The sequence below is a fragment of the Nylanderia fulva genome, unplaced genomic scaffold, assembly GCF_048542155.1.
Source record: "Nylanderia fulva isolate GAGA-0341 unplaced genomic scaffold, ASM4854215v1 Scaffold455, whole genome shotgun sequence".
In the NCBI taxonomy this organism is placed as follows: Eukaryota; Metazoa; Arthropoda; class Insecta; order Hymenoptera; family Formicidae; genus Nylanderia; species Nylanderia fulva.
Genome location: NW_028190538.1, coordinates 51,687 through 62,519, shown reverse-complemented (window position 1 = coordinate 62,519; position 10,833 = coordinate 51,687).

Below are 10,833 nucleotides of genomic sequence, written 5' to 3'. Positions count from 1 at the left end.
GATATCATCAAGGTACACAAATAGTTCGGCGCCTTGAAGTCCGGTGAGTACCTGGTCCATGAGTCTTTGGAATGTCGCGGGGGGCGTTTTTGAGCCCAAACGGCATTCTCTTAAATTCGTAATGCCCGTACGGTGTGGAAAACGCCGTTTTATGGGCGTGTGCTTTATCCATTTTGATTTGATGGAAACCCGATGCTAAATCGAATACGCTAAAGTACTTCGCGCTTCCTAGTTGATCGAGGATTTCCACTATGTTCGGTAGGGGGTACGCGTCCCCGATCGTTTTTTCATTCAGCGCCCGATAATCTATTACCATGCGCCAGCGTTTGTTACCTTTCGAGTCCGGTTTCTTTGGCACGATCCACAAGGGGGAGTTGTACGGTGAAGTGGATGGTTGAATGACATCGTTCTCGATGAGTTCTTGTACTTGTTTATTAATTTCCTCCTTGTGCATCGGCGGAAATCGGTATTGTTTCGTGTGGACCGCTAATTCGTCGGTTGTCGGGATTGTGTGTGTAGTGACGTCTGTGGAGTGTAATTTATCGGTGGGGAGACGGAACAAATCGTTGTAGACGTTTATGAGGTTATGTACGTGTTTAGTCTCCTCCGCATTTAAGTGTTCAAGCCGCAGCAGTGTTTTTATTTCTTCGGGACGAGATTGTGTGTTTTGTCGGGTCAATGCTGCGACGTGTTGAGGTTTTATGTCGTTATGTTTTATGAGATTGGTCCCCAGATGCCCTAGGGTTAAGGGACCGTCCTCAGTGTTTATGTGACCCGTGCGTTGGAATTTTAGGTTAAGGAGGGTGCTTTTATGACCCTTGAGATAGGATGAAGGATCCTCGAGGTTCTGTGGACAAGATTTGGAAATTTTCTCGATCTCTTGTAATCTTACCCTAGGTAAGTACAATTCGTGGTCCTTGTCGCTTATGTTAACGGCTTTCATATATACTGTGCCGTTACGATTAGTGACGATGGCATCTCCTAAGTAGATGTCTTCGTTCACATGAATTCGCGGAATATATCCTATGCTGACCTCGGGATTGCTGACTTGGAGCGAGACGGTGGCCCGCGATCTAGCCGGGATTTTTACCGTCTGAGCATCGTTAAAAGGGATTTGCGTTTGCTGCCACACGATGCAGCGCTTGGAATAATCTATCTTAGACGCGTCGCGTAAGAATTCGAATCCTAGGATTCCGCCTTGGGAAATTGGAAAGTCGTCTGGGACTAAGTGGAGGTCGATCCTGTGACCGAGGTATTTTATACTTGTCGCTCCGAGCGTTTCGATTTTATCGCTTGTAATTCCGCTAAGGAAAATAATTATGCTTTTATCGATAACGCAATCGGGGCTTAGTTGGCCTTGTTTAACCAAGTTGGGTGCCGCGCCAGTATCTATCATGAAATTCGTGTTGCGTGCTAAACCGTCCGCGGCAATGGAAACGGTGGGCGCGTGCGAAAAATCGTTCGGAGTTAGCATGGCGATTCTGGTTTCTCCAGGGCTTGCTCCGCGTTTATTAGTCGTATTGGACGATCTGTTTCCCGAGACGTTCCCGCTCGAGCCTCGTCCCTGGGCCTCGAGGGGTGAGGGGAGTTTCCCTGACGTGAGTTATTGTATTGTCTTTTCCGGCACTCCTCTATTTCGTGTCCCGGATTTTTACAGTACCTACAGTATTTGTTGTTACTGGTTCGTTCGTGTCTATTGTTCTCGGGACCCCCTCGGTTGGCGTCTTCCGTTCTGTAAGTGTTTGTCGGTCTCTGTGACTGTGTACTATTATAGGCTTTTGGAAACGGCGCGTTACTGTGCCGTGTTTGTTCGACGCGCGGCGAGTACTCGGCTCGAGTCCATCTGTTGTTAGGAGATCGTTCCGTGTTTATTTTTATGGGCGTCGAGTGGGCTAAAGGCCTTTCATTCGGATATACGTTACGTTCGTATGAACGGCGCGGAGTTTCGAATCTTTCATTGTCTAGTTCCGATCTTTTCGCGAGAATTTTGACGTGTGAAAAAGCTAGAAACGGGTCGCGATAGTGTTCTTGACTCAATTGTATCCTATAGGCGAGTGGCAAGCCCTCGCAGAAAGATCGTGCTGTTAAGGCGTCGATTTCGTTTACTGATCCGACGGATAGCATTCCTTGCGCTCGGCGTTCCGCGTCCGTTATAGAAGATCGCAAGTCTTTTACGCGGCTAATGAAATCAAGGATATGCTCGTTTGGTTTAAGGTAAATTGTGCTCAGCTCCCCACGATACTGGTCGATGGTTTTCGGGGATCCGAAGGCTCCATTCAGGAGGTCGGCAAGTTGAGTTATCGTTTCGCACTCTTCGTCTTCTACGGCGCATATAGCTCGCCCGCGTAACTTAGTAAGAAGTAGGCGGGTTAGGTTTCGCTCGGACGATGGTGGGAATATTTCTTTAGCGCGTCTACATGCTCGTATAAATTGAGAGAGGGGGATATTTCGACCGTCGAATGGCGGGATAGTCTCAAGTGCTTCCCTGAAAGACACCCTTGGACTATCATAATTGGTTCCGTGTTGCGGGAATGCGGGAGACGCCTGTTCGTCGAGAAAGCGTCCTGCGGTGCTGGGAAAATATTGCGTAAGTATCGTATTGTTCCCGCGCATGGAGTTTATCTCCTGGCGTAATCGTTCGATTTCTTGGAGCATATGATCGCTTAAGTCGGGTTTTTCGGTTGCTACCATTGTGATGGAGTTCAAACGTTTTTCCATCTCCGTTTCTTTACTCACGAGGTTACTGCGGATGATTTCGAGGTCTTCTTCCGAAGCCCGTTTTTCGCGTTCGAACGTTTCTTTCTGCTGTTGAAGCATCTCGGATTGTTCGCGTAACCGTGCTTCCTTGGCATGTAATTGAGCGCGAAGTTCGTCTATTTCTACTTCAGTGAGCTTTTTCGTACCCGATTTCCCTCGTGTTTCCATCGCAAATATTAACTCGTATCCCACCGCTGTCACCAAATTTTGTTACGTCTCGTGGGGTCGCGGCTGCGAAAATTTGAATGCAGAGCTCGGCTTTTTCCACGAGACACGATCGCTATTACGGGTACGCGAATCTATGCGATTCTCCCCGGGGATACCCGCGATCTGAGGTTATTCGCGCTGGAACTGAGGTGATCGGATTATTGCGAGGGACCTACCTGTGACTCTACTGTAATAAAGATAGCTTCGTCGATTGCTCTATGCGGAACGTCGTTGGGGTTACGTAAGTAATCTTCGTACGTAAACTGACAAAGCTCGCACAAATCACCGATTCGCGTGAGGGTAAGTCGGAAGTTGCAGACTCCGCAATTTATTCCGATAGGTGTTCCGCCTATGATTAGAGTATGCTTCCGAATCCTTGTCCAAAGTAATTTCGAGACTCTAGGTAAGGTGGAGTAGCATGAAATGCAGAGAGCTGCCTTAGTCTCAAAATGGATGTACCCGACACCAACTTGGCAATAGAATAAGGGTTCAAACGGTACGAAGAGATTAACTTCTGGAGGAGGAGTTATACCTCTAAGGGTGAGTGGGCACATTTGTGTTTGTTGCGTAATCGAATTGATAATGCGTCATTCGCTCGTAGATCTTCGGTGAACCCGGCAGTTATCGAGAAGTTAGTAGTCGTCGGCAAAACCGTCGGTAATTGTTCAGTAAAACACTGGTAAGGTGCCAGTAAGGTGTCGATAACCCGTTGGTAAAAGAACGTATGTCGGTATATCGTCGGTAATGTCGGTAAAAGAACGTATGTTGGTATATTGTCGATAACGTCGGTAAAAGAACGTATGTCGGTATATCGTCGGTAATGTTGGTAAATCGAAAGTGTTCTCAATTGATTATTGTTTAAATGACTACCTTGTTGTACGGATTTACGAAGTTATTTTTTGAGACACAAGATTTTTAAGAGATTGAACTATTTGCGTTTTTCCGTGTTAGAATTCCGAGAGTGGCACCGCATGTGGTGGTCGACCCTAGTTTTATAGCCCGACCTTTTTTTTATCGCTTCCGCAGTGACGATGGAAAAGAGGAAAAATGCGTCGGAGATTTTTCTAGAATGTTCTCTTCCACGTGGTAGAAGCGCCTCTGAATTTGCTAACACGCGCGATTCCTTAGCTTAACGTGAATTTCACTTACCTTTAGTAGCACTTTCTTGATCGTGTCGGCTCGTACTTGGAGGTAGTGGGTGCGGCGAGGGTCGTTCACTGGGATGTTTGGCGGCGGCAGGCGTCGTGGTTGGAACGTTATTGGTATGCACTTCCACTGTAGGAGTTCGTCGTTGTTATTATTTTTAATGTTGAAGATGTTCTCGTATTCAGGATCGGCCTGATATTCCACTCCGAGGAATTGAGAATATTCCTCGGTCGCTGATTCGCGATAAAGTCGGTTTAGTTTTCGTAATTGATTCTTCCTTCCTGCGCGTCGCGTCTTAGGCATATTGAATTTGATGCATCCTCTGAATGATTACTCAAATAAGGAGGGTTGATATGCGGCGGACCTCACTATCAATTCCTTATTTTGGCAAATGCTGAGAATGTTAATTCTGACTGTGATGAGCGGTGGTCCGCTCCAAACACAGTTTGAATTATTCTGAATTCAAACGCCGTATGACAAATTTAAACGCTATCGTATTTTATCACGGGAGTGGAAGTTTTGAAGAGTACTGAACACTAGTTTTCACACATGAATACACTGATTTATTCGTATAGTAGTACAAAATTCGAGACTAAAACTTAGAATTAGAATTTAGATTTAGACTTAGAATTTAGAGTTAGAATATTATACTTAGAGTTAGAATTTTAGAATTAGAGTTAGGATTTAGAATTTGGACTTAGAGTTAGAATTTAGGAGTGCGACTGTACTGTTCGGTGTCGCGCAGAGAACTGACAAAATTCGGGACTGCTCTAAGGTCCTTCGTTTCGGCGGCTCGGGCCTGCGGCGGCCTGGAGAGGGGGAACTCTCCGGAGTAGGGGCTCTCACCGTGGTGGGAGATCCTTAGGAGCTACGAAGCGCCACGCTTAGTTTCTAGGCGGAGTTAAGCGTCATGGCCGGCTTGGCGCGCTTTTCAAATAGCGTTTAAGAACCTTGGAGTAAACGAAAAAATTTATACGGCCGGACGTGACATTGGTCCATGTTAGCTTAAACTCAGTGCGTTTATAAACGCTCCTTGGGGACTGCCTGGAAGTAATGCGATAGCGGTTCCCAGGTAGTCTCCTTAAAGGTTAGGTCGCCACACGACGGGTTTAGTGGGTCGGGTTAGGATCTTCTGTCCTCGCCCATTTCCACATAACGAAGCCTCTCCCCCGAGGTGGAGTATGTGTTAAGCACATTCCCGTCGAAAAAGCCAGTCCAGAGGATATCTCCCCCAGCCTGACCTCCACCGCCCCCGGCCCTGGGGGGTCGACCTCCATCGCCTCGGTGGTCTCCATCTGCGTCCCCTGGTCTCGACACCTTTTGGCGAGATCAGAGGGCGTCTGCGTCCTCCGGCTCCGGACTTCTTTTCCGGAGGCGGAGGGCGTTTGCGTCTCCTCGTCTCGGGTTTCCCGAGCAAGGCAGTCCTGGAGTTTTCTCTCCAGGGCCGCGTTGTCTCGCTCCGAGATCTCCAGCCTCTCCTCCATGAGGTCCATGCATTTCTGCATTCTCATGAGGCAGGCTCTCCATTCCGCCAGTCTCCCGCAACTGATCTTCGTTGCTTTTCCCTCTTCTGTGCTATCCTGCACTGCCACCATCTGCTCGATGGTATCAGAGCTATCCCTCCTACTTCGGTTCAGCAGGCAAGACAGCATACCTCCTGTTTCTTTCCCTCCGTACGGCCTGTGCGAGTCCCCAGACCCCAGGGGGTCAAGGGATCCACACGAAGCCGCCATAGACCCTTTATCCTCCATCGTCTCCATCGCCTGCCCGTCGTACGTTGACGACGGGGCGGAGGCCGGGACGATACTTCCCTCCCCGCCGGGCCCTGGGGCATCCGATTCCCCTGGGCCGGTAAGTTTCTTCCTTTGGGTCCTTCCTTTCATGTTTGTTTTTTGGTTTTTTTACTTGGTGGCCTTCCAAGGGTGGTGGGTCGAAACCCTGAGGCCCCACCAGGCCTTTTGTACCTCTACAAGAGGTACAGACCGCTCTTGGCACCCCTCGCAAGGCTATTCCCTTGCGAAGGGTGAGCCCCCTCACCACGACAAGGTGGCGGTCCACGGGGGGGATGTGCTGGTTTACCTAGACGACATTGTGATCGCCAGTTGCACGTTTGCGGATCACCTCCAACATTTGCGCGAGGTTTTCCGTCGCTTAAGGGCTGCCAAACTGCGCCTTAACACCGAAAAGTGCCACTTTAGCCGGAGCAGCCTGAAGTACCTGGGGCACATCATCGACTGCCGGGGCATCCATACCGACCCGGGCAAGGTCAGCGCCATCACGGGATGGCCCGCCTCCACCACGCTCCGGCGAGTCCGCCAGTTTTTGGGGATGGCCTCGTGGTACCGCAGGTTCATCCCCGAGTTCTCTGCCGTGGCCGCACCTCTCACGAGTCTCACGAAAAAGAACGCACGGTGGGTCTGGGGAGAACCGGAAGAACAAGCCTTCCGACGACTTAAAGAGGCCCTGACTACCGCACCGGTGCTCGCCTGTCCTGACTTCAGCCGCCCCTTCCACTTGCAGACGGACGCCAGCGCCTACGGACTAGGGGCCGTCCTCACACAAGAATTTGAGGAAGGAGAACGCGTCATCGCCTACGCTAGCCGAACACTCAACCCCGCCGATCGCAATTATAGCGCCACCGAGTTGGAATGTTTAGCCGTAATTGGGGGATCAGGAGGATGCAAGACTACATGGAAGGGTATCGGTTTACCGTGATCACGGACCATTAGGCGTTGAAGTGGCTGCAGCAGCTCGAGGCCCCCACCGGCCGACTAGGTCGCTGGGTATTCAAGTTGCAACAGTTCGACTTCGACATCAAGTACCGTCGGGGGACACAGAATCAAGTGGCCGATGCGCTCTCACGGGAACCACAGCTCAACGCTATCATCAACCGATCAACGTGTTTCTGGTACAACCGGATACGAGCCCAGGTGGAAACGGAACCAGAGACCACTCTAGATTATGAGATTCGGGATGGACAGCTATATCGCCACGTGCTACACGATCTTGACTTCCGACACACTCCTCCGGGGGAACAGTGGAAAAGATGCGTGCCGCGCGACCAACGACCCGAAGTCCTGCAGCGGCTACACAACGAGCCCACAACAGGACACCTGGGGATATCCAAGACCATCGCCCGGGCCGCCCAGCTGTATTATTGGCTCGACATGTTCCGGGAAATCGATCGGTACGTACGCCGATGCCCGAACTGCCAGGCGTACAAGGTGTCGCAGCAACGGCTGGCTGGCCTCCTCCACGCTACCCCCCGTCACGGCACCATGGCAGCAGGTTGCCGTAGATCTGGTGGAGCCCCTACCGAGATCCCGACGAGGCCACACCTGGCTCCTTACGGCCTAGGACCGCTTCAGCAAGTGGCTGGAGCTCATCCCCCTCCGCAAGGCAACGGCGCGACAGTTGGCCGAGGGAATCACCAGGCGAGTCATCTACCGGCACGGGTGCCCCGATCAGATCCACTCCGACAATGGGACGCAATTCACGTCCCGAGAGTTCAAGCAACTATTGGCGGGGTTCGGGGTTGAACATCGCACCTCTCCGGTGTATGCGCCCCACTGTAACCCACTGTAGAGCGAGCTAACCGGACCATCAAGACCATGCTCGCCCAGTACGCCGGAGAACATCACCAGGATTGGAACGGCCACCTAGACGCGCTGCAGTTTGCCATAAATACCGCACGCCACGAAGCCACGGGGTACACACCGGCATACCTAAACCATGGGAGGGAGCTAGCACGGCCTCACGTGGCGGACCGACGCGAACCGGATCAGCAAGAACCAGGACAACGCAGCCAGCAACTGAAAGAAGCCTTCGAGCTCGTCCGTGTCTACCTGGCCCGTGCCTTCCAGAAACAAGAGAGGCACTACAATCTTCGGCGCCGTGCATGGCGACCGCAACCGGGGGATCAAGTCTGGAAACGAGAACGACATCTCTTCCGGAAGAGCAAGGCGTTCAACGCGAAACTCGCCTGTCACGTCCGGCCGTATAAATTTTTTCGTTTACTCCAAGTTCCTTAAACGCTATTTGAAAAGCGCGCCAAGCCGGCCATGACGCTTAACTCCGCCTAGAAACTAAGCGTGGCGCTTCGTAGCTCCTAAGGATCTCCCACCACGGTGAGAGCCCCTACTCCGGAGAGTTCCCCCTCTCCAGGCCGCCGCAGGCCCGAGCCGCCGAAACGAAGGACCTCAGAGCAGTCCCGAATTTTGGCAGTTCTCTGCGCGACACCAAACAGTATAGTCGCACTCCTAAATTCTAACTCTAAGTCCAAATTCTAAATCCTAACTCTAATTCTAAAATTCTAACTCTAAGTATAATATTCTAACTCTAAATTCTAAGTCTAAATCTAAATTCTTCTAATTCTAAGTTTTAGTCTCGAATTTTGTACTACTATACGAATAAATCAGTGTATTCATGTGTGAAAACTAGTGTTCAGTACTCTTCAAAACTTCCACTCCCGTGATAAAATACGATAGCGTTTAAATTTGTCATACGGCGTTTGAATTCAGAATAATTCAAACTGTGTTTGGAGCGGACCACCGCTCATCACAGTCAGAATTAACATTCTCAGCATTTGCCAAAATAAGGAATTGATAGTGAGGTCCGCCGCATATCAACCCTCCTTATTTGAGTAATCATTCAGAGGATGCATCAAATTCAATATGCCTAAGACGCGACGCGCAGGAAGGAAGAATCAATTACGAAAACTAAACCGACTTTATCGCGAATCAGCGACCGAGGAATATTCTCAATTCCTCGGAGTGGAATATCAGGCCGATCCTGAATACGAGAACATCTTCAACATTAAAAATAATAACAACGACGAACTCCTACAGTGGAAGTGCATACCAATAACGTTCCAACCACGACGCCTGCCGCCGCCAAACATCCCAGTGAACGACCCTCGCCGCACCCACTACCTCCAAGTACGAGCCGACACGATCAAGAAAGTGCTACTAAAGGTAAGTGAAATTCACGTTAACCTAAGGAATCGCGCGTGTTAGCAAATTCAGAGACGCTTCTACCACGTGGAGAAGAACATTCTAGAAAAATCTCCGACGCATTTTTCCTCTTTTCCATCGTCACTGCGGAAGCGATAAAAAAAAGGTCGGGCTATATAAAACTAGGGTCGACCACCACATGCGGTGCCACTCTCGGAATTACAAAACAAACGCATTTTTAAGCCAGCGTGTATCAATATAAGAGTTTTAACAAGGCTCTGTAATATAAATATAAATTTAACGTATAAGACGGGCAACAAGAGCCAACATCGCGGATGCCAATGCGTTATCCTAACGAAACTAAATATTTTTCGTTAGAATTAAATACCGGTGCACAAGGCACCAAATTTTACTTGGACACGGCCAAGATTTTAAAATATGAAATAATCTCATATTTGAGATTTAATTTCAATACCCCCTTTTTTTTTTTTTTTTTTTTTTTTAACCCCCCTACGGAAATTAAATAAATGAATGCAAGAGAAAAATATAGATCCGAAAATCGCTGAATCGGGAATCCCCGATTTTCGGATCTATATGTTTCTCTTGCATTCATTTATTTAATTTCCGTAGGGGGTTAAAAAAAAAGGGGGGTATTTAAATTAAATCTCAAATATGAGATTATTTTATATTTTAAAACTCTTGGCCGTTGTCCAAGTAAAATTTGGTGCCTTGTGCACCGGTATTTAATTCTAACGGAAAATTATTTAGTTTCGTTAGGACTAACGCATTGTCATCCGCGATTTGGCTCTTGTTGCCCCGTCTTATACGTTAAATTTATATTTATATTACAGAGCCTTGTTAAAACTCTTATAAATTAGTTTATTCAGCTTTCTACAAGTTAGTCGCGTACCGAAGACTTATGTTTCTCGGCGCTCGCTCTCTCGAGGACTGACTCGAGGGCTGCGCGAATTTCGGAGCTCGCCGATAGGGCGGGCCAGCGATCGGGGTCCTCGATTGGACCATCAGAAATCAGGCGATGTACACACGCCAAGTAGCGGCCGAGTGTACACCGTTGGTTCTTGCACACCTCGTGTTTCCTTTGGCGCTAAACACTTACGGAATTTAACAAAAAACATTCTAGCAAATTTCGGATCGTCCTCGAGGATTCGGCATCCGAAGAACGAATTCTTCACCAATTGTGAATAGAAGTTTATTAGAATTTCTCTACTACTTTCTTTATGTTAACAAAATAATACATATGTATCACAAGAAACTATAAAATATGTTTGATTTAATTTTTTACTATCCAGTTTAGTAAATTAATCACACTATATTTCATATTTTCTTGTGATAGATTATTATTTTTAATGTGATAAATATTAATCAGAGAAACTTTTAATTAAAAATTCTTTTCATACCGTATGTCTCACAATTACCATAACTTTTAGGGTAAATTTTAAGAGAAAATTCTCTCAGTGTACCGATTAATTATTAAAAATTACTTGTAAAAAGGCACACGTTACTCGATGCGGACGACAATTGTTTACACGGCAAGGACACGACAACAGACTGCGGCGACGGATGACGCAACGCGTCGCGACGCTTCGCGACACGTCTAGACGATAACAATCACGCGGCGTTGCCGAACATGTGATTGACGCGAGACATGTATTAAAACGTATAATAATTATGTTATTAAAAAAGGCATATTATAACGTATTATAATTTTTACGTTATAATACATTTTTTTTTAATGACTTAACATTTTCTT